The sequence below is a fragment of the Lissotriton helveticus genome, chromosome 5_1 (assembly GCF_964261635.1).
Source record: "Lissotriton helveticus chromosome 5_1, aLisHel1.1, whole genome shotgun sequence".
Classification (NCBI taxonomy): domain Eukaryota; kingdom Metazoa; phylum Chordata; class Amphibia; order Caudata; family Salamandridae; genus Lissotriton; species Lissotriton helveticus.
In genome coordinates this window covers 1284787987-1284815350 of record NC_136065.1, presented here as the reverse complement: position 1 = coordinate 1284815350, position 27364 = coordinate 1284787987, and the positions used below count along the sequence as shown (strand labels likewise).

Below are 27364 nucleotides of genomic sequence, written 5' to 3'. Positions count from 1 at the left end.
CAAAATCCAAACCAACTTTTTCCCAAGCAGCATCAGGGAACACAGTGTAACGGTACACTAGGTAACTTCCAGTGTTTGTCCGACAGCAAACACTCTTCACAATTATCCACAACAGATCTCACTTGTGCATCCAACCCAGGCCACCAGTAATACGACTTAATCCTCAAACATGTCTTAGAAACACCCAGGTGACCCACATGAGCCAACCTGATAATCTCTTTTCTTAACTCAGCAGGTGGGACAACCTTGTCCCCGCGTAGCAAAACATTACCATTTACCGACAATTCTTCCGCCACTTGAGACATAGACCTCAGATCACCCGACAAATTTCTCCCATCCGGCTAACTCCCAGACGCAAATTCCAAAGCCTTGGACAATATCACATCCTTTTTACTTGCACTTAACCAAGCATCTTCCGAAACTGAAAGCTTAAGTTCATCAGAAACGTCCACCCAGGTTACACATTCCACATCATCATCCAACAAATCATCAACTTCATCCTTCTCCAAAGACATCCTGGATAGACAATCCGCCCTGAAATTTCTTCCTCCAGGAATATGTCTTAAATCAAAATTGTACTCCTGAAGTTTTGACACAAGTCTAGTCAACTTAGGAGACAAATTATTACTTCCAGACACTTTACTAAAAATGAAAGAGAGAGGCTTATGATCTGACAACATAATAAACCTTCTGCCCCAAACATACATTTTAAATTTCTGTGCTGCCCACACACAAGCCAAGGCCTCCCGCTCTATAGTGCTATAACGTTTCTCATATTCCTTCAACGACCTTGTCTTCTCAACCCCGTGTACCTCCTGACTTAACACCGCACCTAAACCACTCATACTTGCATCCACCGCAATCGTAGAGACACACTCATCACGAAATGCATGTAAAGGGTTAGCAGCTATAATCAACTCTTTCACTTTTTCGAAAACTTCTTCCAAATCATTAGACCATACAAATCTTTGACCCTTTTTTAACAACACCCTCAGAGGTTCCACCGCCTGAGCATAGTTACTCACAAACCTGGCGTAATATTCCGCCAGTCCTAAAAAAGAGCGCAGAGAATCCTTGTCCACAGGAGCTTTCGCATCTTTCAATGCTTTGATTACAGAAAATGTTGGTTTAATACCAATCTGGGAAACAGTGTGCCCAAGATACTCAAGTTCCTGAACCACAAACTTACATTTATCTTCCCTGATTGTCATCCCATGCTCCCTCAACAAAGACAGAACTTTTCTCAATAACACATTGTGCTCATCCAGACTATCAGCAAAAATTTGAATATCATCCAGATAAGCTTGGACCCCCTTCAAATCTTTAAAAATAGTATCCATCAGCCTCTGGAACACACTGGCTGCTGATGCCAAACCGAAGGGGAGTCTTAAAAACTTTAACGCCCCAAACGGAGTGACAAAAGTGGCCAATTCCTGAGATTCTTTGCACAACGGAACCTGATGGTATGCGGATTTTAGGTCTATTAAAGAGAACCATTTTGCTCCCCCCAGATTTGCCAATAATTCCTGAATCTTAGGCAGGGGATGACAATCTACTTTGATATTCTTGTTTAAGCCCCTGAGGTCCGCACACAACCTAATCTCGTTATTCTTTTTTCGTGCAACGACAATCGGGGCGACCCATTGGGATGATACTGTAGGTTGAATAATCTTTTGTTCACACAAATCATCTAACATTTTTTTCAATTCAAATCTTACACTTAGAGGAACGTTACGAACTTTGTGAACTATGGGTGAGGCATTTGGAAGAAGTCTGATTTTATGTTCCACTCCTTTCACTAGACCCACCTTATTGCTAAAGACTTCTTTAAATTCTTTAACCAGATCTCTTTGATCCAACATTATTTCTTCAACATTACAAATAGGAACATCTCTAATTCTAATTGGATTTTTATCCCCTGGAACCAAATATAGTCCCATTCTGGCATGATCCTTCCACCCAACAATGTTTTTACCCTTTATCGCCACATATATTTTCGTACATATGGACCTTTCCAAAATTTCCACAGCACCCACAAAGAACCCCAACATATCAATATCCTTTTCCCCAAAGGCTTTAGGATTCACATCAGACTCAGAAAGCTTGACATCTTTTCCCCACTTTTCAAAGAAAGTAGAATCTCGAAGAATGGTGATGGGTGATCCCGAATCTGCCATCACCTGTAGTTCCACACCATGAATAACTGCTGCACATAAAGGACCTTTGATTTCCTCTTCATCCAAGTCCAAAGATAAAAGTAGATTGTCCATAGATTCAGAACTATCGCTCCAATCCACATTGTTAATTTTAACACTTTTCTTTTGAAATCTACATACTTTTTGAAAATGACCCACTCTTTTACAAACAAAGCAATGTTTCCCCAAAGCTGGACCGCCTTTAAAATTGCCTATATGGAACTTTGATCCACATCTAAAACAAAAATTTTGACTTTTGTTCTGAAAACTTTTCAATTTATCTTTGTTAACCACAGCATACAAACCATTTTCTTCAGTCTCCTCTGACACTAAATTGATCTTGGAATTGGAATCCGAAGACATTGCTTTAGTGGACAACACAGATCTTTCTATGCTTAAAGCAAGGTCAATCACCTCAGATAAAGAAGGGTTTTTACAGCTAAGAATTCTTTCTTTAATTTTAGAAGAAGCACAGTTAAACAGCTCCTGGGCCTTCGCTCGCTGCCCGCTACTCCTGGTAATTTCCCGCTGCTCCTGGGAATTTCCCGCTGCCCGCTGCTTCTTGGAATTTCCCGCCGCTGCCTCCCTGCGGCCCCGCACCCCTGTGATTCCATTCGCCGCCCCGCTCCCGCCACCCAGCTGCTCCTCCCTCCCGGCTCCTTACTTATGACGCCCCCAGAGCGACCGCGCAGCGGACGCGCGCAGCGGGAGCGCCGATTGAGCGCCGAAGGTGCGCCAAAGGTAAGCCCGTCTGCGCCCATCCGCGCCTGGCCCGCGCCCAGCGCCAGGACCCCTGGCCCTCCCCGCTGAGGCAAGACAACCCGACTGACCTACGACGCCGCCACTCTCAACGCACTCAATGCCGGCCGGACCCACGCCTGCTGCCGAGCCACCCCGAGACGCACCCACGGACCCTTCACCTGCTGCACCTACAAGTTCACCTGCCTCCGAACCTGCCCCGCTCCCGCCAAGACAAACACCAGCAGCAACCACCTCAAGTGCATCCTGATCAACACCCGCTCCGTCCACAGACACGCCGTGGAACTCTGGAACCTCCTCGACGCTACATCACCGGACGTCGCCTTCCTCACGGAAACCTGGATGAACGCCTCCTCTGCACCCGACATCGCAATCGCCATCCCGGATGGGTACAAGATCATCAGGAGGGACCGCATCAACCAGACCGGAGGTGGCATCGCCATCGTCCACAGGAACACCATCCGCATCACGACCGACGCCAACGACTCCTTCGCCGCAGCCGAACATCTCCACTTCCAGATTCACACCGACCCTAAGACGACCCTCAGAGGCACCCTCGTCTACAGACCCCCGGGACCACGCACACAATTCAGCGAAGACATCACAGACTTCATCAGCCCGCACGCCCTCCCCTCCACTGACTACATCCTCCTCGGGGACCTCAACTTCCACCTGGAGAACAACAAGGACCGCAACACCACCGCCCTGCTGGAAAACCTCGCCAACCTCGGACTCAAGCAACTGGTCAACACCCCCACCCACTACGCCGGCCACACGCTTGATCCCGTCTTCTCTTCCAGCAAGTACATCACCTTCAGCCACGCCACCGGACTCTACTGGACCGACCACAGCTGCGTCCACTTCAGCTTCAAAAGATCCACGACCCACCACCACCCGCAACAGGTACCTCACAGGAATTGGAGCAAGATCACCGCAGACCAGCTCACCACCTCCCTCAGCCAGAGCCCACCCGCCAACACAACGGACCCCAACGAAGCAGCCCGCAACTTCACACAGTGGCTGAACGCCTGCGCCGACGACCTCGAGCCACTAAAGAACCCTCCCAGCAGACCCAGAAGCAAGAAGGCATCCTGGTTCACCGACGACCTCAAGGACTCCAAGAAGACCTGCCGCACCCTCGAGAAAGCCTGGCTCCTCGACCGGACCACCGACAACATGACCGCCCTCAAACACGCTACCCGCAATCACCACCAGCTCATCCGCACCACCAAGAAGAAATCCCTGAAGGAACGACTGGACAACAATGCCCACGACAGCAAAGAGCTCTTCACTATCATCAAGGAGTTCTCCAACCCCAGCACCGGCACCAACGACATCACTCCGTCACAAGACCTCTGCGACTCCCTCGCCTCGTTCTTCCACCGCAAGATCGCTGACATCCACAACAGCTTCGGCGCCCCACCCACGCACCCAACCGTCGAACCAACGCCCCCCACCGCCACCCTTCGCACCTGGACCACGGTGACCACCGAAGACACAGCCCGCACGATGAACACCATCCACTCCGGATCACCGACCGACCCGTGCCCACACCACGTCTTCAACAAGGCCGACTCCACCATCGCACCCCAACTCCGGAACATCATCAACGCCTCCTTCAACACCGCCACCTTCCCGGAGAGCTGGAAGCACGCCGAGATCAGCGCTCTCCTGAAGAAACCTACAGCGGACCCCACCGATCTCAAAAACTTCCGCCCCATCTCGCTCCTCCCTTTTCCTGCTAAAGTCATCGAGAAGATCGTCAACAGACAGCTGACCGCCTTGCTCGAGACGAACGGATCCCTCGACCCCTCGCAGTCCGGCTTCAGAGCCAACTACAGCACCGAGACCGCCCTCATCGCAGCCACCGACGACATCCGGACCCTGCTCGACAAGGGGGAAACAGTGGCCTTCATCCTCCTGGACCTCTCCGCTGCGTTCGACACGGTCTGCCACCGCACCCTAGTCCAGCGCCTCAGCAACATCGGTATCCAAGAGAAGGCACTGGAGTGGATCATCTCGTTCCTCGCCGGAAGAACACAAAGAGTCCGCCTCCCCCCGTTTCGCTCCGAGGCCACCGCAGTCATCTGCGGCGTCCCGCAAGGATCTTCACTCAACCCCACCCTCTTCAACATCTACATGAAACCTCTCGCAGCCTTCGCACGCCAGCACAACCTCAACATCATCTCTTACGCCGACGACACCCAGCTGATCCTCTCCCTCACCAGAGACCCCGACACCGCCAGAACCTGCCTACACGAAGGGATGAAAGACGTCGCCGAGTGGATGAAGGACAGCCGCCTGAAACTGAACTCGGACAAGACGGAAGTCCTCATCCTGGGATCTTCGCCCTCCGCCTGGGACGACTCCTGGTGGCCCCCAGCCCTGGGCACCACACCCAAGCCAACTGACCACGCACGCAACCTGGGCTTCATCCTGGACCCCTCCCTCTCGATGACCAGACAAGTCAACGCCGTCTCCTCATCGTGCTTCAACACCCTGCGTATGCTTCGCAAGATCTTCCGCTGGATCCCGACCGAGACCTTGAAGACTGTCACCCAGGCACTCGTCACCAGCCGACTGGACTACGGAAACGCCCTCTACGCCGGAACCACAGCCAAGCTACAGAAAAGACTCCAGGGCATCCAGAACGCCTCCGCCCGACTCATCCTGGATGTCCCCCGACGCAGCCACATCTCCAGCCACCTGAGGAACCTGCACTGGCTCCCCGTCGACAAGAGGATCACGTTCCGGCTCCTCACCCACGCACACAAGTCTCTCCATGACCTGGGCCCCAAGTACCTCAACGACCGCCTGACCTTCTACACGCCCACCCGCCAGCTACGGTCCACCAGCCTCGCCCTCGCAGCCGTACCACGCATCCGAAGAGCCACCGCCGGAGGAAGATCCTTCTCTTACCTGGCTGCCAAGACTTGGAACTCCCTCCCCATCCACCTTCGGCTGACCAAGGACCATCTCGCCTTCAGGAAACAACTCAAGAACTGGCTGTTCGAGCAGTAGCATACCCCTCCCCCCAAGCGCCTTGAGACCCTCCCGGGTGAGTAGTGCGCTATACAAATGGCATGATTGATTGATTGATTGAAACACTAATTGGTCCCTAATGTAATTATCTAAGAGGGGACCAAAGGCGCAAGAAATAGCCAAAACCCTTAAAGCAGCCACATATTCCTCTATTTTCTCATCATCTTTTTGCTTTCTTTTATAAAAATTATGTCTTTCAAGCATAATATTTGGAGACTCGTCAAATTGTCTTTAAGCCTCGCTAAAGCTTCCAGATACACATTCCACTGTCTATCACCAGATTGACCTACAGGAGGAGTAATAGGTGTAAGACTATTAAAAATACGTTGTGCTGCCAGACCTAAACTGCCAAATAATAATGCAAATTTGCGAGGTGGAGAATACTCCACGGCATCAATGGCTACTAAATGATTCTGAAATAAACCTAACCATTCTGGCCATAAAAGGTTTGGTTTACCAGGTTTATCCAGAAAAGGTGGTGGTTGTGTAATCTCCTTAATAGAAGACATGGTAGGTTCTTTTTACACAGATAAAACAACCAGTGTCAACTGAAAGCTTGAAACAGTTAAAGCTCCAAATAGTCAAATAAATGTCTTTAAAGTTACCTTCAGTGTATGCAAAATAACAGAAGACCAAGGAAAATAAATAATTAAAAACTGCCCAAAAAAAAATATAACAATCTCTGTTGAGGAAACTACTCCGCTGAAGAAATTGTAAGCTCCGGTAGTGAAAACGGCTTCAGCGCAAAAGTTACAGGCTTCGATAATGATCCCAGACGAAGCAGCTGTGTAACCCACGAAATGCCGTTTTTAGGTCTCGCCCTGCGATTGCAGGCCAAAGGCCTGCTGTCGCAGAGCGAGACTATTGTTATCATTCCGGCTTTCAAGGACTCAAGGGGAGCCGGAGAGGACAACAGACTGTCACGCGCACGCAGCAGCAGCAGCAGCAGCCTGCCGGGATCAGGTCGCGCGCATCAACAGGCTCTTCACAACACATGCACAACACACATACAGCCCCCCCACGCATACACACACACATACATACATACATACAGAACCCCCCCGCATACACACACGCACGCACACACATACACAGAGAACCCCCGGCGCTTACACACACATCCCTTACCTCGTCTCGGCGTCTTCGCGCTCCCTTGCCCCCGCTCCTCTGGTGCGCGCGCACCACTAGTTTCGATTCCCGCGTCGGCTCCTCAGCCAATCAGGATGCAGTACTCCTTTTAGACATGCTCCCTCTCTGGTCCGCTATCATTTCTAACTGCAGGGTGCGTCGTGGCCCCAGCAAAAACGAGATGGCCGCCCTTGTCACAGTCAAGCTTGGGACAGTATTGACTCATGCGGTTAAATATTGCAGAGACGACCGCATATGTATCTCACATGCTATTTTTTTAATCTGAGGATATAAAGTTAAAACACAACTAGAGTGCTGTACAACAGGCTCGAGCAGGCTGAAGGGGACAGACACACACATAACTTGGAAGCTGTGTGTATAGGAATTTAAAAATGTAATGCCCCACAGTAGAAAGCTTGAGGTGTCCTCACTAAGCCTCTGCGGGTTACTTGGTGCGTGTGACCTCTCCGTGCTGGCTTCTGAATGTAGTGTAAACTGACGCTCTAGTTTACACTGGTGACGCGCAGATAAATTTGAGCATAAATAAAATACTTTGAAAGCTGTTTCCGTTGGAGACCACACGAGCTGCGGGTCTAACAGTGAAGTCTGGATGTTTTAAACAGTGCTGACTGGGCGGGTTTGGGATGGTATTTGCAGACATATTTTCCCACATATTCAGCATTCGGCGCTCTTCCCCGTGAGCTGTGTTTTACAAATCAGCTGCACGGAGCGCCCACCGCAGATGATGAACGAGGAGAGAGGCGGCCTGCCTTTCATGGAGCGCATTTTTGGAAGGACGGTGCACAGCCCTACATGGGCAGACAGGAGAGCTCGCGAGTGACCCAGGACCAGTGGCGTAGGAAATGCCCCCGCGGTTCCGCCCCCACCCCGCTCCGGGCACTGGCAGGCCCATGGCCTGAGAACTCCGGACCGGGTCCAGAACGTTGGGGAGAGGGGGCAGGCGGGAATGATGGGCTCCTGCATGTACTTTGCAGGGGCCCCACTCACGTTTCGTTTCTTTTCAAGTTTTTGGCGTTGGGCCCATCGATAGGAAAAAAACCCAGCTGTCGAGTCACTAGCTGAATGTTACATCTGTTACGTTATGATCTGGGACGATACAACTGGTTGACCTTCATTTTAATTATTCTTATTGGGGTCACTAGATGGCCCGGGGGACCACGACTCGTGTTCTAGACCATGTCTAAACTTTCAGATACCAACCACTGCGATCCTTTACTTCTGTGTAATGTCTGCTTTGTCGGGTGACTGGCAGCGGGACTACAAGCCCCATAATGCAACTCTTTGTGATCTGATAACTCGAGACTGGAACATGGCGTCCCATTGACTTGCAGTCATCTGCTTGCACCATGGCATAGTGATACTAATGACACCAAGAAATGCCTTCTCAATTTGTCCTTTGTCCCTTTTCTGATGAAGAGAAACATTCTTGTTATCAGCCTTTTCCAATTAGGAAGGTGCCTGGCATGTACAGCTGCCCATTGGCGCCCATGACGTGTGTGCCTTCTTGAGCCAGACTTGGAATGTGTTAACATCAAAACTACAAGTGCCATAATGCAAAGTGCTGTTGGCTAAAAATAATTGCGTGCCGAAAGTACTCTTGAAATAGGTCTGTTTGGGCCTCGTGTGACTGCAGTGTCTTGTAATTTAGGGTGGAAACAGATTTTTGCACAGGAGACCGCTTTGAACATTGGTGGGCATTGCTCAGCCTTTTGCTTCCTGAACTGAATACAGGAACTATAGCATTTCAAGCTCCTTGGCCTATCAGGAGGGCAGTGGTGCTTTTTTAGGTCTCGCCTGTCAATGCGCATGCGCATTGAGCTTGCAAGACTATGGGGGCTTAAACAGACTTTAACCAACTTGCAAGGAATCGATGGCGATTCCTTGCAGTGCCCGTGAAATTCAAGCTCAATGCGCATGCGCATTGACATTAAAAGCGCGTGCACATGCCCCCAGCCGCCTGCCTTGCATGTCTTTTCCCTCAGCCGCACTCCTCCCACACCCCCGCTCCGCCCCCTCCCCTGCCTGCCGTGTCGCATTTCTTCAGGGCACCTCCCCTCATCAGTTCCCCAGCAGCATCTGTTCCCCAGCCTGCCGAGAGCAGCTCTTCCTGCTCCGCCCTCTCCCCACTCTCTCTCCCCTCACGACGCTCCTCCCGCTCCGCCCCCTCCCCCCTCTCTCTCCCAGCACACCTCCCCCTCCAGCATATTTCGTTGTACTGGGCAAAAAACTGTTCTTGAATCTCACCTTCTGCAAAAGATGCATCATGTGTGTACACAAATGGGTTTGTCGTTTTCCGCTAAAAGGATACTTTAACATCTGTACCTGTACATACTGCGCTTATGGTGAAAGTATATTCTCTAGCTAGATGTAGATTGCCAGTTTGCAATGCATGCATGAATTTTAATGTAGTCTTACAAACTTTAAAGAGCACTGCAACTTTTCTGGTATACACTCGTCAAGCATGAGCACACTGTTCGGTGCGTAAAATGGCATGGCCCTATAAATAAATTCCCATATAGACATAGGATTCCTGTTCCAAAGGCAAAATATAAAACGTTGTCGGTTTAGGATATTAATGTATTTTTAATTCAAAAGCCTTCGCAATTTGCTCACCTACTCAGTACCTGCCAATAGCAATGTCTATTTGAGGTGTAAGATATTGCCATTATTCAGATAAACTTAACTTTCTCCTTCTCCGTAACTCATTCTTTCTCCCGACTTTTCTTCCCTTTACTCCTTTGTTATCTACTCCCAACGTACTTCTCTCTTCTAATTTCATTTAATAGGTCGAGCCTGGTCAGCCCATGCACTGCTATGCAAGGTGTGCTGTATTGGAGTATGGACTTGAAGCCCTGCCCACTCTCTCCCCACCACCACATCCACCACATCCACCACCACCACCACCACATCCACCACCACCGCATCCACCACCACATCCACCACCGCCACATCCACCACATCCACATCCACCATGATATCCACCGCCACATCCACCACCGCATCCACCACCACATCCACCACCACCACATCCACCACCGCCACATCCACCACATCCACCACCGCCACATCCACCACCACATCCACCACCACCACCACCACATCCACCACCACCACCACCACATCCACCACCACCACATCCACCGCATCCACATCCACCACCACATCCACCACCGCATCCACCACCGCATCCACCACCACCACCACATCCAACACCGCATCCACCACCACCACATCCACCAGCACATCCGCCACCTCATCCACCACTGCATCCACCACCACCACATCCACCGCATCCACATCCACGACCACATCCACCACTGCATCCACCACCGTATCCACATCCACCACCACATCCACCACCACATCCACCACCACATCCACCACCGCATCCACCACCGCATCCTCCACCACCACCACATCCACCACCGCATCCACCACCACCACATCCACCAGCACATCCGCCACCTCATCCACCACCGCATCCACCACCACCACATCCACCACACCCACCACCAGCACTTCCACCACCACATCCACCACCACTTTCACCACATCCACAACCACCACATCCAGCACATCACCACCACATCCACCACCACATCCACCACCACATCCACCATCACCACCACCACCACATCCACCACCACCATATCCCCCAGATCCACCACCACCACATCTATATGTGTGTGGCTCTGTGTGTGTGTAGGTGCAAATGATTTTTGTCACAATAAAATACACTGAACATAATCTTCACAAAAGTTATTTAAAAACGTTTAAGCTATTGCCATTATAAATTAAATAAATTATTTAAGTATTAATTATTTACAAAAATTAAAAGCCATTGTTATTTGTAATATCAATACATCTGAGTCACGTACATACAAAACATGTTGCATTACAAATGCTATAGGTGTCACATTTGCAAAAGTTATAACTATTGGCATTGTAAATGACAAAGCTATTAATTTAGCTATTTTCAAAAACAACACATAAATTAAAAAAAATCATTTACAAGACCAATAGCTCCAACTTTTCTAATGCGAGACCTATTGCATTTCCAATGCTTGTTTTTTAACGAAGAGACACTGGTACTCGTAGGAAATGGAGCGTCTCAGCGTCAAACATCATACGTTCCGTGTGACGTCACACGTTTTGTCCCAGCATTCACCAGACGCTCCCAGAAATCTTAGCGACGACGTCACAGAATCCACAGCCTGTACTGACTTGAGCGAGCTGGTAAGAGAACGTTGAATAAAGTTTCATATAATAACAAAGTCAAAACTCATCAAAGAATTTCTTAACCTGAAATTTCTTTGAATAATGAAAAGGGAGAGCAACACGCAAAGGAGAGTAGAGCGATCGAACATTAGAAACGCTCAGTTTAAACTCTCGGGTAAAAAGTTATTTCAAAGTCAAGTTAAACAAGCAGCGACATCAATATATTAATCCTACCGTAATCCGACACTTAAGAAATCGAAATTACAGATGTAGGAAAGATGAAATATGCCAGCTTGTTAACGAACTTTTTACTGCTCAAAACGGAGAAAATAAATCCAGCGTGGGTTGGTGGGTGAACGATGATCCCAATCGTCGCCAATCTGTAATAAATGAAACGGTCCACAGATTCTTGTTGAAGAAGTAGAGGTTTATTCTTCAAAGAAGTTCACCCACAATTAACGTGTGCTCTCAGTCCGGAGTCTACTCAGCAACTGCAATCACTGAGAGACCCACGAGCCTAGAACACACACATGTATTTAAAAGGACACAATAATTCACTAGCTCAACACGAGCCCGGAGTCAGTAATAATCACGAGCTCCCACGAGCTCATCTAAGTACAAATCCATCTATTATAGTCCTCTCCAAATAATAGTCTTGTGGACTCTTCGCTTTTTCACAAAACCTCCCAATTTTGGACTTACTCTGAAAAGCACTGCTTTATGCCATTCGGCAATTAAACCTGCATTGGCATTACCAATAAAACAGATAGTCCTCTGTCTCCATCCTTTCAGTAAATTAATATCCAACTCAGTCTCATTCATGTCAAAGATCCTAGCATCAAGACCTAAAATTTCCAGCAGTCTGTCTTCACACTGATTCAATAATCTTTCTAATGCCTTTCTAGGGTCGCGACCCAACGTCAACAAATATGTTTTAAGATCAGGGTCTAGATTAGGAGTCATTGTTTACTTATTATCTATCACTGGACGTGAACATTCTGCTCTCATGAGATTTTTTCATTTCTTACTAATGTACGCTTTATCCAAAACTTAATGGAATTTGCAACATGCTCCAATGGCCACCCCTCTGAACTTCTAGTGTGCCTTATTTGTGCAGGATTAAATAGAGCCTGATCAAAGGATCCTTTCTCTCTCTCATGCTATTTTTATTTAAACTCTCTAACTCTGAAAATTCACCTGGATCTTCATTGTAACCAAGATCTGAAACATACTCATCTAGTTCCTCATTCTCACCCTGATCAGACCTCGTGGGCTGTGCACCCCTTTCTTTCGCAGTGTTAACCTGCCTCTCTTTCATGCCACTTTTGACACCAAACAGCGATGAAGTTCTTGCTTTCTTACTCAATAAACCAGTGCAAACATTCATAGAATGCCTGTGTTTTTGTTCCTAAAACATTTTTCCCCCGTCTTTTATTTTGAGACTCATCTTCCTCAGATAGAGTCCAGAACTCCTCTTCCTCAACATTTTCTATCCTTCTTTTACCTTCTTTAACTAACCTCTCAACTGTTTCCTGTATTATAATTCCTATATCCTGTTCCATTCATCTCTTAATGATTTCCTCCTTTACCTCCTTGGAGGTTATTTCCCCATTTTCGCTCATTTTGTTAAATTACACTGTTTCACTTACTAAATTCCTTTCATTAACTTCTAAACATGAGTCAAGCTCATCAAAATGCAGTTAATCACCTCTGATCGGCAACGTCAACTGTTAACTTTCAGCCGATGCCGATCAGAGGGTTGTTACTAGGCAACCATTGCTGATGGCTGCGCTTCGCCAGCCATAAGCAGAACAAGGTCTACCACCTTCAAAAAATCATGCGTATCCTATGACGCCGGCGTATGCACTTCCTTTCAAAAACATCCCGGGGCAGATTTATGAAGGCCTTGCGCCGCCGGTGCGTCACTTTTTCCCATGTTAAAAATGACGCTCAAGGCCTTCATAAATCTGCCCCCCCAAGTGCAGAGGGCTCGCTTTAGATGAGAACTTGTACTGTCCTCGGAGAAACAAGCAGACCGCTCCTAAATTCAAATAACTCTGATTGAGGCCCTCCCTAAACAGTAGGCCTGCAAAACCTCCTCTTTTTGTTCATTTGCCTTCCTTTTAAAAAAAACAACAACATTTATTTAAAAGTTAAATACGTTCTAAAATGTCTCAAATAATATAACTCTCACCCAATCATACTTAATGTTTTTTACCCGAAATCTATTTGTGAAGCCTAAATCTTACCTAAACCAAATTCTATGTCAGGACAGGAGGCTCCGATTATGCTTTCTCATTTCTTTAATAGAAATGCTCAGCAGCCAATAAAACAGTAAAAAAAACTACAGTACCCATGAACACCAGGGTAACATTCATAGAGACCATAGTATAAAAGGCCATGTAGATAGTCTCTCTTCCTCTTTCTTTGCTGCTCCGCAGCCAGTTAAGTGCTTTTTCTACTTATCGACTGTTATATATGCATTTAATACTTGTATGTTCCTTATATGCTGTGGTTTGCTTAGCGCCTCTATTCGCGCTTCTCTTTGCTTCTTATCAGCTGTTATATGCGCATTTCATGCTTGGGTAATTACTTTTGGGCTGTTCGTTGCTTAGCGCTTCAACTCGCGCTTCTCTCGCGTCTACTGCGCTTTGATTACCTTTGCGGCTTGCCTTTCATTGCCGCGTTGTTTATTTCGCCGCTTCGGTGTGCATTTCGTCTGGGAGCGTGGGTGCACCTCCCTTTGGACCGGGCGCTTGTTGCCCGCGTCTCTGCTTGGTTGTGGAGCGGGAGACCGGGGTTAGAAGGCTCGCGCGCTGGGTGCGCGAGCTCTTCTCTTACTGTCCCGAGGCAGCCGTTACCGCGCATGCGCGGCGGCCATTTTTTCCGGCCTTGTTTGTGTATTTACACAACGCCGGGAGCATCGGAAGGTCGTTTAACACGTCAGTGCCCACTGCCTCAGGGAATTAACCTCATTTACTCCTTTCGCTTCAAGAATAGCATTGGGCTGTACAACAAGCATAGGCTTTGCCTAGAGTGCGTTTTTTTGGTGACAGCAAGCCCTCCCTCCACATTTTAATAAGTACTGTGTGCAGGTTTTGCCTGTATTGTTGGCTTGCTGTGGGGTTTTTGTCACTCCCCTGCATTGTTCCTTTGGCCACGTTTATTTTCCATCATCTTGTGGGCATTTAATTTACACACTGTGTAGCCATGGAAGACTATTATGATGACGAGGACTACTACTATGAGGAGGATGCCTCTGGCTCTTTAGAGCATGATTTAGTGGAAGCTTTGGATCAGGGTGTGCAGCACTCAGTGAATAAGGCACTTGTGCGTGCCATTAATCCTTTGAAGCGCCATTTGAATCAGTATGCGCAACAGCAAGCATGATGACCCTCCCCCTAGGAAGAAGGTGTGTAAAGAACACTTCGTGGATGCCCCCACTCATCCTCCTGTCCTAACTTTTAAACCTTCGGATATTATTCATCCCCACTCCACTTCCTGGCTTCCCTCCCCTGCTGTGGTTGAGTATGTCCAGACGCACATACGCCAGCCCTTTGAAAAGGACGTCAGAGCTCGGCTTCGGTCCGAATTCCCTAGGCCGGATCTCGCAGACCACCTGGCGGAGACTCCAGAGGTTGACCCTACGATGGTCACCTATCTTAAAAAGTATGCCAAGGATCCAAAGAAGGGTCTGGACAGGTCTTGGCATTCCTGTCAGGACAAGCTGCTTGATTTATTGGGTCCTCTCACCAAAATCCTAGATCTTGGATTCCTGGCCAAGGAGTCGTCTGCCCTTGTGGACCCGGATGAACTTATTGAGTGGGCGCAAAGGGATATTTGCCAGTTGGGTAATGTCAACTGTGCACTTTCGTGTGAGAGACGCCGTTCAATTCTTCTAAAACTTGATCCAAAGTTGGCTGAGCTCTCCTCCTCGGAATCTGGTCCTGCGGCTCAAGGTCTGCTGTTTGGTCAACCCTTTTTAAAGGAACTCACGAAATTTGTAGCCACCTTCTGTGGCTTGGATAAAGCTCAGGCCTCGCTGCGGCGAGCATTCCGTCCGGTTTTTTCCAGGGGCGGACGACATAGGGGACGCTCGTTCGGCCGTGGCTCCCAGCAACAATCCCAGAGGGGGTTCCAGTCCCAGAGAGGCGGTGGCCAGGATGCCGGCTATAATACCAGATCCAATTTCTATCCCTCCCGCAAGGGGAGAGGCCAATATAGAAAGGGACATTCCAGCGGAAACCAAGGTGGCTACCAGGATTCCAACACTTCAGGTGAGCCTGATTCCTGCTTGCGATGTGGTTCTAGGGGGCAGGATCCATTTTTTTCTAAACAATTGGCGTTTGATCTCCAGCGATGCTTGGGTGCCGGAAACTGTCCAGGGTTACAGAATAGAGTTTTACCAGCCCCAGCATCAGACCCACCCACCCACTCCTCTGTGTTTTTTCATTTCTGCAGAAATAGACACGCTCCTCCAAAAGGGGGCGATTACTCCGACTCTCCGTCATCCCAATGGGTTCGCCAGCACGGTGTTTCTGGTCAAGAAAAAAGGGGGCGGCTCCCGCCTCGTTCTCAATCTGAATGACTTCAGCGGAGGGGTCATTTACAGGCATTTCAAGATGGAGGGAATCGATCTGTTGCGAGATCTTCTGCGAGAAGGGGACTGGATAGTTCGTCTCGATCTCAAGGACGCGTATTTGTCAATCCCCATCTTCGGTCCTCATCGTCGGTTCCTTCAATTCCTTTGGCAGGGGACCTGGTTTGAGTACCAAGCTCTCCCGTTCGGCCTCTCGTCAGCACCTTGGTGCTTCACGAAGCTTCTGAGGCCTGTCGTGGAAGCCTTACGCGCTCGGGTGTGCGCCTGATTATTTACTTGGACGACATTCTGATTATGGCAGAATGTCCGCTCACACTCCTGACTCATCTGGAGTGGTCCATCGACCTCTTACAATCTCTGGGATTTCTGGTGAACATTCAGAAATCTGTCTTGACTCCAACGCAAGTGATAGAATTTCTGGGCTTCAAGGTCAATTCACTTACGTGTCATCTTCTCTTACCCAATCAGAAGATTCGGTATATCGAGAGGGAATTGACTTCGGTTATTTCCAAACAGAATGTGTCATTGAGATCGTTAGCACGAGTTGTAGGTCTGTTGGCATCCTCCATTCAAGCGATCTTCCCGGGTCCGCTGCATTACAGGGCTCTGCAGCGGTTGAAGATCCGTCATCTCCAGAGAGGCCTCCGTTATTCGGATCTAATTCCTCTTTCAGAGGAAGCGAGGTGGGAGATGCACTGGTGGGTGGACCACATGGATGCTTGGAATGGACGAGCCCTGTTCGGTGCATCCCCGGAACTGGTGATAGAGTCCGATGCCAGCCTTTGGGGTTGGGGAGCCCGGTGCGGTCCTATCTCGACGGGGGGTCGGTGGTCTTCCCAGGAGTTGTCTCTCCACATCAATTGCCTCGAACTCCTGGCAGGGTCCTTTGCGATCCGATGTTTCACTCCCCTTCGGTCCAATTGCTGCATACTTCTCCGCATGGACAACATTTCAGCGGTCCGCTATGTCAACAAACTGGGCGGAACAAGATCCAAAATATTGGCGGAGATAGCCAAAGATTTTTGGCATTTTTGTCTGCAACAAAAGATCACTGTTATTGCAGAGTATCTTCCCGGCCGCAACAATCAAATTGCGGATTGGAATTCGAGGCATCTTCGGGACTTCAGCGATTGGAGGCTCCATTCTCGCGTTTTCCATTCTCTCCTCCGAGTCTGGGGCCAGTGTCAGATCGACCTGTTTGCCTCTCGCCTCAACACCCAGCTCCCGCGGTTCTTCAGTTGGAGGCCGGACCCGGAAGCCCTGGCCCCGGATGCCTTTCTACAGACTTGGCCGTCGAGTCTGTGCTATGCCTTTCCCCCGTTCATGATGATTCCCAGAGTCTTGGCTTGCACAAAACGGTATCGGTCGGAATTAATTGTGATTGCTCCTCTGTGGAGGGCTCAAGCGTGGTTCCCGGTTCTCCTGAAAATGTGTTGTGCAGTGCCGCTCCTTCTTCCCCAGAAGTGGAATCTCTTGCTGGATCCTCTCAACAATCCGCATCCCCTGATTCTTTCAGGCAATCTCCATCTGCTGGCATGGCGAATTTCGGGGATCGCTGGTCGGTCCCAGGCCTTTCTCGAGACGCTTCCAAATTCATTAGTGACGCCTGGTCACCCAATACTCACAAACGCTACAGGGGGTCTTGGAAGCGATGGTGTGACTGGTGTGTTCAACGGGAAGTTGATCCCACTTCAGAAGATGTCTCCATGATCATTAATTTTTTGGCCTCTCTTGCTTCCTCCGGTTTGGCTTATCGGACTGTCAACAATTTCCGTTCTGCCATTTCAGCGGCCCATCTTCATATTGCTGGTAATCCTCTGATTGCCAAGTTGCTTAAGGGTATCCGTCTGGCGAAACCTCCACGTCCTAAGTACGTCTCTTTATGGGATGTTTCCATTGTTTTAAGATTTTTAGAGGTTGGCCTTCCAATTCTTTATTATCCCATAAACAGCTGTCGGCCCAATTGACTATGTTGTTGTGCCTGGTTTCCTGCAAACGGGTAGCTGATGTTCGGGCTTTGGACTTGGCAGGTCCTAAAATCAGAACTAGAATAGTGGAGCATGAGAGTAGAATCCGCAATCATAACACTACATCACCATTAGCTGCTCACTGGTTGCAGGCAACGCACACGATACCACAATTACGTTTCACGGTACTTGAACGTATCACCCCAAAATCTGGGTTTGACATTAATAATGCGTTAGCACGTAGAGAAACACACTGGATCACAACTCTTGGCACTGTGACCCCGGGAGGATTAAATGATCATTATGAGACGATTTGCTTCTTATGATATGCATGTACCACTTTAGTAAAGAATTTGCACTCTACCTCTATATAATTCATGTTTGCTTTTAGCATCTTCATCTTTCATTTTTTATTTTATTTTTTACACCACCTGTGAGCTTTTGGTTGCGACAGAAGCATAACGTAAGTTTGTAGGTTTGGGATTTTAATAATAACACATATACAATTTTTGATCTGGTTACTCTATTCAGCACACTAGCTTGAACCATTCTGCTATTACACTGCAGCAGTCTGGATATAGTTTATTAATGACAGGGGTATCGGGTACACGTTCCTAGTATGGGAGCATTGGAGTGATTGGATAGGTTGTTGTTTATTGCACAATAAAGTTACAATTGAAGAACATACAATGCTGCGGAGATCACAGCAACTTTGTTGACATTATTGTCGAGCCTCTTTCAATGACCATCTTGTTGGTCTCAATATTTGACACTACATCATTTGTGTTTTTTCCGTTTCAACCAGTAGGGAAGCACTCGATTATATCGAACCGGCACCAGACGCGGGTTCTCATACTGAATCGGCACTCTATGCCTTTAAAAACACTAAGCATGCAGGGATTGACTTTTGGATCTAACGCGGAAGACTGGGTTCACGTTGGTTGACTACGCTGTTAATTCGAGGATTCTCTAACAAACTCGGTGAGCCTTTAAATGAGTTTTGCGGACACTGAACACGATAACTTAAATAGATTCTGGGAATCATCTTTAACTTTGCGCTTGTTTTTTTTTGGTTGTCTACAGACATTAACACGGCACTTTCGGGAGTCTAGAATATACGCTTGCGGATAATGGGCAGGTCGACAATCCCCGACATAACAGGGTAAAAGCTTCGGTTTTCATGTTAGCGACAGGGCAATTTGGAGGACACTGAGAATAGAGTCAACACACTGTACATACAAATTTTTTGTTACAGCTGATACACGAAGGACATGATATTGTTGAACTGAATTACGAGCTGGGACCTATGGACTTTTAGCCACCGGCTTGATTGGATTTATCGTTATATTATTGCATTTTCACCTGAATCCTTAGACTGGTAAGATTATCATAGTTCGAGCAACGTTTCTTCATTTATGATTGATGCAATTATGCAGTAAGAATGCTGGTGACCCGTCTCACATTCAGTGACAGTTTTGGTTTACTGAACCTTTAGCAGTACAATTGTGAGCTTTGATTCCATTTTACTCGACTTGGGTTGCATTTAAGGTTTGACAATATGGTTTCTTTCTTTTTTCTTTCTCCTATATCCTTTTTTTAAATCACTAAGAGTGCAAATTATATTTAAGGAATGATATCAATGTATATATTTGTATACACATGTTGCAAATATCGGTACCATACACCAACATGTCTTAATTGTTTTGCAGGTTCCTGTGGTGAAATATACCCCCAAATTAACTGCTCTACACTGAATTTTAGATATCCCCTGAAGAAGGGTTCATCTGTCGAACCCGAAATGCATTGGGATTTATTGTGGAACTTCTGTATCAGTTAATCATTGACAGTGATACTATGATATGATTTATTTAGAAGCCTCAGTACAGGTTGACACAATGCAATTTTAATATTGTGTAACACATATGTTAATGATTTTGGGTTTCTGAAATGATTATGTTAATCTAAAAAATGTTTGATTAAATTCATGGGCCTTTGACCCTTAGTGCTAAGAGAAGTAATTTGTTGTTGAAAATTATTGAGATGTGTAGTGTCGTCCATTCACGCTGTGCTCCGTTTTTAGGCTGCGGTGTTCCACAGTCTTTCTTCATATTCATGTCAGAGGCTGGCATTGATGTTTCAATTTTTGGTGCACATTCTGCACGAGGGGCGATGGCTTCTAAAGTATTGTCGATGGGTGTCACTCTATTTGACATTATGAAGGCCGCGGATTGGTCCTCTGAGTGCGTGTTGAAAACGTTTTATTATAAACCAATTGATCATATTGCTTCTGTTGTGGTGGATCAGCTTTAAACAAGCATAATCGGAGCCTGCTGTCCTGACATAGAATAAAAAATTTGCGAACATACGTGACAAGAATTTTCAATTCTATTAAGGACAAGGAGGCGAGGATTATCCCACCCTTTGTTATTGTTTCTGCATATATTGCTACTGCGAACATGTTATGATATTTGCATATGGATTTCTTCAAATCCCTTGTTTTTTCTACCCTCCCTTATTTCTCATTATGCACTGGATGTGTATTACGGCTATATATCTCTTTTCAGGTTCTGACCTGAAGTAGAGGTTTCCTGGCTTCGCTTGCTTTTCCATGGATTTCTGATTCCGGTGTTCTTCAGTTGCCTGCTTCCCCGTTCGCCTTGGACTTCTACGGCAGTCGTTGACTTCGTTCCTGATATTCTACGTTTGGATTCCTGTTTTGATTTGAACTATTTTTTCCTCACCAAAGAAAGAGGAAGAGAGACTATGTACATGGCCTTTTATACTATGGTCTCTATGGTTGTTACCCTGGTGTTCATGGGTACTGTAGTTTTTTACTGTTTTATTGGCTGCTGAGCATTTCTATTAAAAAAATGAGAAAGCATAATCCTCGCCTCCTTGTCCTTAATAGAATTGAAAATTCTTGTTGTGTATGTTCGCAAATTTTTAATTATGAAACACACTTATTCCTCATTATGCAAAAGTTAATTCACAATCACAAAAATCTCTCACAGACAAATCAAATGTAAAAGTATGCTCATCTGCTCAGAAGCAGCAAACAAAAGAGAATGAGTCTTGAATGTTAAGGACTTATGTTAATCGTGGATGTTCTAATGTTTGTGACTTTATACTATTCTATTAGAAGCTTTTAAGGTGCTGCTCAGAAGTGGTGAATAAAAGGTTATGCATAATGCTAGGCTCCTGTCTTGACAAAAAATCCAAAAGTCGTTTAGGTGGTCCATCTCCCTACAGGGAATAGACTTTACAGTGCAACACAGACCTGAGTAAGACCGCGCCAATGCTGATGGTCTCTACTGGTTCTTCCACCATTGTCATGAGAACTCAGAGGAGGTTGGGTATTTTTCCTCACTTTCAGCTGGGGGACACATGTTAGAACTGTTGGCCTTAGGGTGGTCTTCCCCTAAATATGTTGCCTGCTTACCCCCAATATTTGATCGATTTTTGCTTTTGTTAGCTTTAGGACTATGTGCCCTTTACCACTGGTAACCAGTGCTAAAGTGCTTGTGCTCACTCCACTAAGCATGGTTTGATTGGCATATTCCTAATTGGCACACTTAACATACTTATAAGTCCCTTTAAGAGTGGTAGGCCATACACCTAGGGCCTGTAACTTAAATTCTACCAGTGGGCCGACAGCACGTATTGTACAACTTAGCTAGCTAGCACTCTATAAGCTTGCCCCGGGACTAACATTGCAGCCTGAAGGCACTGTCACACTGCCATGTCGACGTAGCATTTTAAACAATCTTGATAAGCCTTAAACTCCCCCTTTATAACATATTTGTCATGTCTAAGGTAGGCTCTAGGAATCCCATAGGGCAAAGAGCTGTATAATTAAAAGGTTGGATGTGTACTTATAAGTTTTCCATGTCCTGGTAGTGAAAAGCTCCCAAATTCAATTTTAACTACTTTGATGCCTACTCCTTCCATAGGATACAATTGTGGATTCTCTATTACATTTAATAAGCTTGAATTCCTAATTGAGAGGGGGTAGATGTGTTTGGTATCTATGGAATTGGAATGATAAACCCTCTTTATTTTTGGAAGAGGTGTGGCGCAGCGGCCAGGGTGCCTGACTCTGGACCATCTGGTTCACGGTTCGATTCCCAGTGCCGGCAGCAGGTTAGCCCAGCACCATGTGACTCTGGGCAATAGCTCGCTTAATCGTCCCGACGACCCCTAGTGCCGGAATACCTCTCCAGAGGTAGCTGTGCGCTTTACAAATGCTTGTATTTCTTTATTTCATATTTCATTTCATGTCATTTCTTTAATTGTAATGTGGGATTTTTCATTACAGTTTTGGAAATGCCACTTTTAGAAAGTTTACATTTTCCTGTCCTTAGCCCATTGTGCCTACAGCATGTCTTGGATCACATGACTGTATGTAGCTGGCAGTTAGACTTTGTGAATTTCTCCCAGACAGTCCCACGACAGAGGGAACTTGGTGTGTCTGAATGGGCCATCTGCTGGCAGGATGGGGGGCAGAGCTGAGCACAGCCCCTCTTACACCTGAATAGCCTGTGCTCTGCATTCACACAAAAGGCATAACAACCATGTATTGTCACTGCAGCTAGCTAGGAGCCAGGACAGGGGAGTCTGGAAATTCCAAGCACTTCAAAGAACATTTCCAGTAACTTCTCCCACTTTACAGAAGAAGTGCACTGGGGTATAAAAGCTGGACCTTTAGACCCTGTCTTCAGTTCACTACTGAGGGGACTCACTTACCACTGTGGAAGGACTCTCAGAGGACTGCCTGCTGCTGTGACCTGCTGTGCACTCTGCCAGAAAGCTGCTGTAACTAGAAGTACTGCTTTGCTGCCTGGAGCCTGCCTTGAAACCTCAGAGGCCAGCCCTGCTGTTGAGTCCTAAATCTACACCTGCACCCAGGACTGCCAAAAGTGACTCTAAGGGCTAGCTTGCTGGTCTCCTGTTTAGAGCTAAAGAGACATGACAGGCTTCCACTATCTTGAACCCGCACCTGAACCCAGCTTTAGTGAGTCCTCAGTCCCCAATAGGTATCCCACCAGTCTTGGACCCTTGGTTGTGTTGCTAAACGTGTCCAAATGACCAATTCCAAAACTGAGAGCTTAGACAAACTTTGACCAAAAAGTGCTCTGAGAACCAGGAGGAGACCGGGGCTAACCTGCTCACTGTCCACCCAAGGTGCATTGCCAGTTGGTTTGACTTTGCAGCTTCTCCCACTATGTTCTTTTCCACAGCAGCAAACCAGTTTCAGCGTTCCTTCGTTAAAGGTGTATCTGACCTCATGAAACTGTCTTCAGCTGCAGCTCTCTGCGTCATTCCAACAGAGTTTTTGTTTACTTCCGTGTTGGGGACTAAGTCCAAACTTACAGATCTTGACTGCGGCTTTAACCCATGGCTATTCTATGATAACGCTCCCTCTTTAGACACCTCCTGCAGCCTTGCCCCGCTGAACTTTAACTTCGGAGACATTTTTCTACAGAAATATTTCTAAGTCTGAAGGTAAGTGCTGAACAAGCCCAATCCACTTCTTGTACCCAAACTACGCTCCACTGCTGTCGGCCTTAAGTTTCGACTTTGACCCGGTCTTGTGCGACTAATGTCCGATGTTGGCGCTTTGATCATTTAGGTGCTAGGTTTCACTTAAAACTTTAAAAATTAATATCTCCAGTTCTACTGATTGGATTTTTGTCATTTGGCGTCTAATAATTTATTAAACTTTACTCTTTTTTTCGTAATTGGTTTAGGATTTCTCTTGTGCTGTTGTTTTATGTTTTTGCTGTTTGTGTGCTGCAAATACGTTACACATTGCCTCTAAGTTAAGGCCTGATTACTTTTCATGCCAAGCTACCCAGGATTAAGCACATATTAAATTTGTGACTTTCAGTAGTGCACCCTGCAAGGGATTGTGGCTGTTGCTTGACAAGGGCCCACACCCTAGGTCCTAACACCTGCTGTAGAAAAATGCTCCTTCTTGACATTGTCAGACCACTTGTATTTGATATGATTGTGACTGGAAGCTCCTTCTAACCAGGTTACCAGTGCCATATCTCTTTCCCAAAACTGTGCAATTGCACCCCAATTGGCAATTCCTTTAGCACTCCCTTTAGGTCCCTAGTAACTGGTAACCCTGGTACCTAAGGCAAGGTGGCTAAAGAGGGTCTCTTAGGGCTGCAGCATATATTATGGCACCCTAGGAGACCCCTCACCAAGCACCCACAAACTGCCACTGCAGGCTGCGTGTCTTGGTGCAGACAAAAGTGAAAACACGACATGGCACACCTCCCTGTGTGCCATGCCTGCAGACACTGCATGCAGTATAGGTAAGTCACCGTTACACCAGGCCTTACAGTCCTGTGGCAGGGTGCACTATATTACATGTGTGGGCATAGCTGCATGAGCAGATATACTCCTGTGCTGGTCAGTTCAACTGCTGCCAGTACAAGTGATCAGAGAAGCCATTTTAGGAACAAGTGCTGGACACTGGTGGAAACTAGTTCCCCAGCTATACGTGGTTTCACTGAAAACAGAGATGTTTGGTATCAAATATCTCATATTAATAAGCTCACACTGATCCCAGTGTTGGATTTATTAATACAAGCAGCCAGAGGGCACCTAAGAGTTGCCCGTTGAAAACCTACCAATACCTGCTGTGACTGCTGACTGGTCTCAGCCAGCCTGCCACCAAATATGAGTTTCTGACCCCCAGGGGTGAGGGTCTTTTCTCTCAGGAGGTCAGAAGCAAAGCCTGTTCGGGAAAAAGGTGTTTACAATCCTTCCCACAGCATGACATGCAAATTAGCATTCAAAGGTAGGGAGCTTCAAAGAACCCATCACCTTTGGTATGTGAATCTAGCTTCCCTCACAGGAGAGGATAACATCCTCCTTTGTTCACAAAGTTTTTCTGGTTACTCCCACATTTATTGTTAACAGTGCTGATACTACTGTATTCATTTAACTTGATCTGTTCTACATATAATATAATGTGCCCTTGGCACATTCATGAAACTCTCAGTCTCCCTGCTTGTTCCTTTTGCAACTATATGAATATGTTTTATTTACTAGTCTATCAAATAACACCTGTTGAGATATTGTTTTTGCTACACACCATTACCACCCAGATCTCAGCTGGGTTTACGGGTGAACTCCTGTTGTTGATTCTTATATTGATTTGATTAAATGCATTGAAGTGGCTATAATACCTCCATTTTGTACTCTTGAAGATATTTCCCTACCCCGTAATAAAGTACTTTTCTTTTTAGTGCCTATTTCTCCCCTCCTTTATGAGTTCTTGTGTTCTGCTGAGTCAGGAGAAAAGGAAGCTGCCTGCGTATTGCTGTTCATTCTATTGGTACTTCTTCAGCAAAGCAGTCTTCAACAATTGCTGTCCAACCTCATGAAAAGAGGACCGGTGCTGTCATGTTACAAAAACCTGGAACTAGTTGTTGGCTGTTCTTAGCTAATTGGTCACTTTGGTAAAGTTAAGAGGCACAGTATTCACCGCCATGTATTTAACAAAAACAAGAGTTTACCAAGACTAACATTGGGAAAATCTGCACTTCAAACATTTCCATTTTAATTTAATTAACATATTACCTTTCCCCATCTATTTATCTCTTTGCTCCCCTTATTTTCCCCCCGGTCACTGGCTGTCCATTCAAAGGCTTACCGCCATCAATTCTTTCATGCTGGCCTGTTCCACCAGCAACCTTCATTGGCCCAGATTTACAAATATTCCATGCAAAACAGCACAATAATCCAGGTCTGCTGCATTGCACAGAGGGGAAAACCCAAGTCCAATCCATATATCCATAGTTACCTGCTGCTACTGTCATCCTGTCCTACTGGCTGCTGTTCAGAGAAGGCTACCTTGCATAACACACAACCTCGCACCATGGTGCAGAGGTGTGTGCGCACATGTGTGCGTATGTGTGGGCACGCCCTATCTACCATACGATTTGTACTAGAAGCATATCAAAGGAGTGGATGCCCACCCCACGTTTCGCCAAAGAGCGGGTGCCCACCCCGCGTTTTGCTAAAGGAGCGGGTGCCCACCCCGCACTGGTGTTTATTTGAGAGCGGGTGTCACTATTCGCTCCCTGTGCTCTCGTACCGACCACCAGGGGGCCACATAGGGGACTTTCCAGTCTTCTAATAAGCTTCCAGACCCTCCCCTGCATGCATATCCTGACTTCCAGTCATTTGGACACTTCTTGGGAACTGACATCCATTCCTAATACATGCCGGGTTTTGTGAAAGCCAGCCTGCTCATGCCTGCACCTCCATTACCCAGCATTCCCTGCTCACTGCTTTGTCTCCATCCCTGCAGGACAAGGATGGGTGGAGGAATTCAGCTCACATGCTGCTAGCCTGCTCACACCTAATGCATATGATTACTGTGAGCTCTTTTAAGCCCCAGCTCCCTTCAGGCCAAGGTTGGTCATTGTAGCTGTTTACTGGTGAGACCGATCCTTGCTTCCAGTGCTCCCTGAGCTTTTGCTATTCTTGTTTCCAGTGTTTCCTGCAGTGCTCTTTTTCCTGAGTTCCTCAGCTATAGATATTCTTTGTCCTGTCCCTGGGCATCAGCTATTTCATGTTCCTGATTTGCATTGCTTGCAGTGCTCTCCTGACTCCTTGTATTCTGAGCTGTTGCTAATTCCCTGTTCCTGAACTACCACTGCCTGCAGTGCTACTTTGACGCCCAAAACTTTAGTAATTCCCTAGTCCTGTACTAGCACTGCCTGCAGTGCTACCATGACTCCTTAGCTATAGTAATTCCCTGTTCCTGAACCAGCACTACCTGCAGTGCTGCCTAGACTCTTGAGCTTTAGCTCAATTCTTGTTCCTGCCCCAGAACTGCATTCTATGCTACTTCGTTTTCTTGATTCCTTAACCTGCACTATTCTAGTATACCCTTGTAGCCTCCCCTTCAGTATATCCCTTTCCAGTCCCTACCTTTTCTTCCCAATTCCTTGGTTCTATTTCCTAGTTTGCTCTCTTTCTATTCTACCTTCTTGCTTCTGTTGCCTTGTATGTTTGTTACCTGCTTTCTGCCAAGTGTGCCCTGTGATTTCCTTCCTTTCCTGTTAAGCACTCCTCCTTGCTAGCTCCTTGTCTATTGTGCTTGTGTTTAGTTCTACCCTCTTGCTGCTCATGCCTTGCGGGATCCTGTTGGATAACCAGGATCCGTGGGCACAGCGGACTACCTAGGTGGTGTTTCTTGTTCACTGTGAGTATTGTCTTTGAGTTACATTTATATCATTACCATAGTTATAAGCTCCACAGATCCTGCCTTTGCATGCATATCCTAAATGTGGGTATTTGCAGTCAGTATCTGTACCAGCAATTGTGGGTTAGAAACTTACTGAGCTTCAGTCTTACCGTGTGGAGCTCCCGAGTGCTTTACCCCACACTCCCCTTAATTATGAATGTTG

General features: G+C 46.9%; 1 long non-coding RNA gene across 2 annotated transcripts in view; it reads left to right on the top strand.

Annotated features, from left to right (window-relative positions):
- The first annotated feature begins 11331 nt into the window (after positions 1 to 11331).
- LOC144755316 (uncharacterized) overlaps positions 11332 to 27364 on the top strand; it is a 258862-nt gene continuing 242829 nt past the window's right edge. The window contains exon 1 of one of the 2 annotated variants that reach the window (XR_013594871.1): positions 11332 to 11381. This is a non-coding gene — a long non-coding RNA (uncharacterized LOC144755316). The remainder of the gene's footprint in view (positions 11382 to 27364) is intronic. The other variant, XR_013594872.1, reaches the window with a different exon arrangement.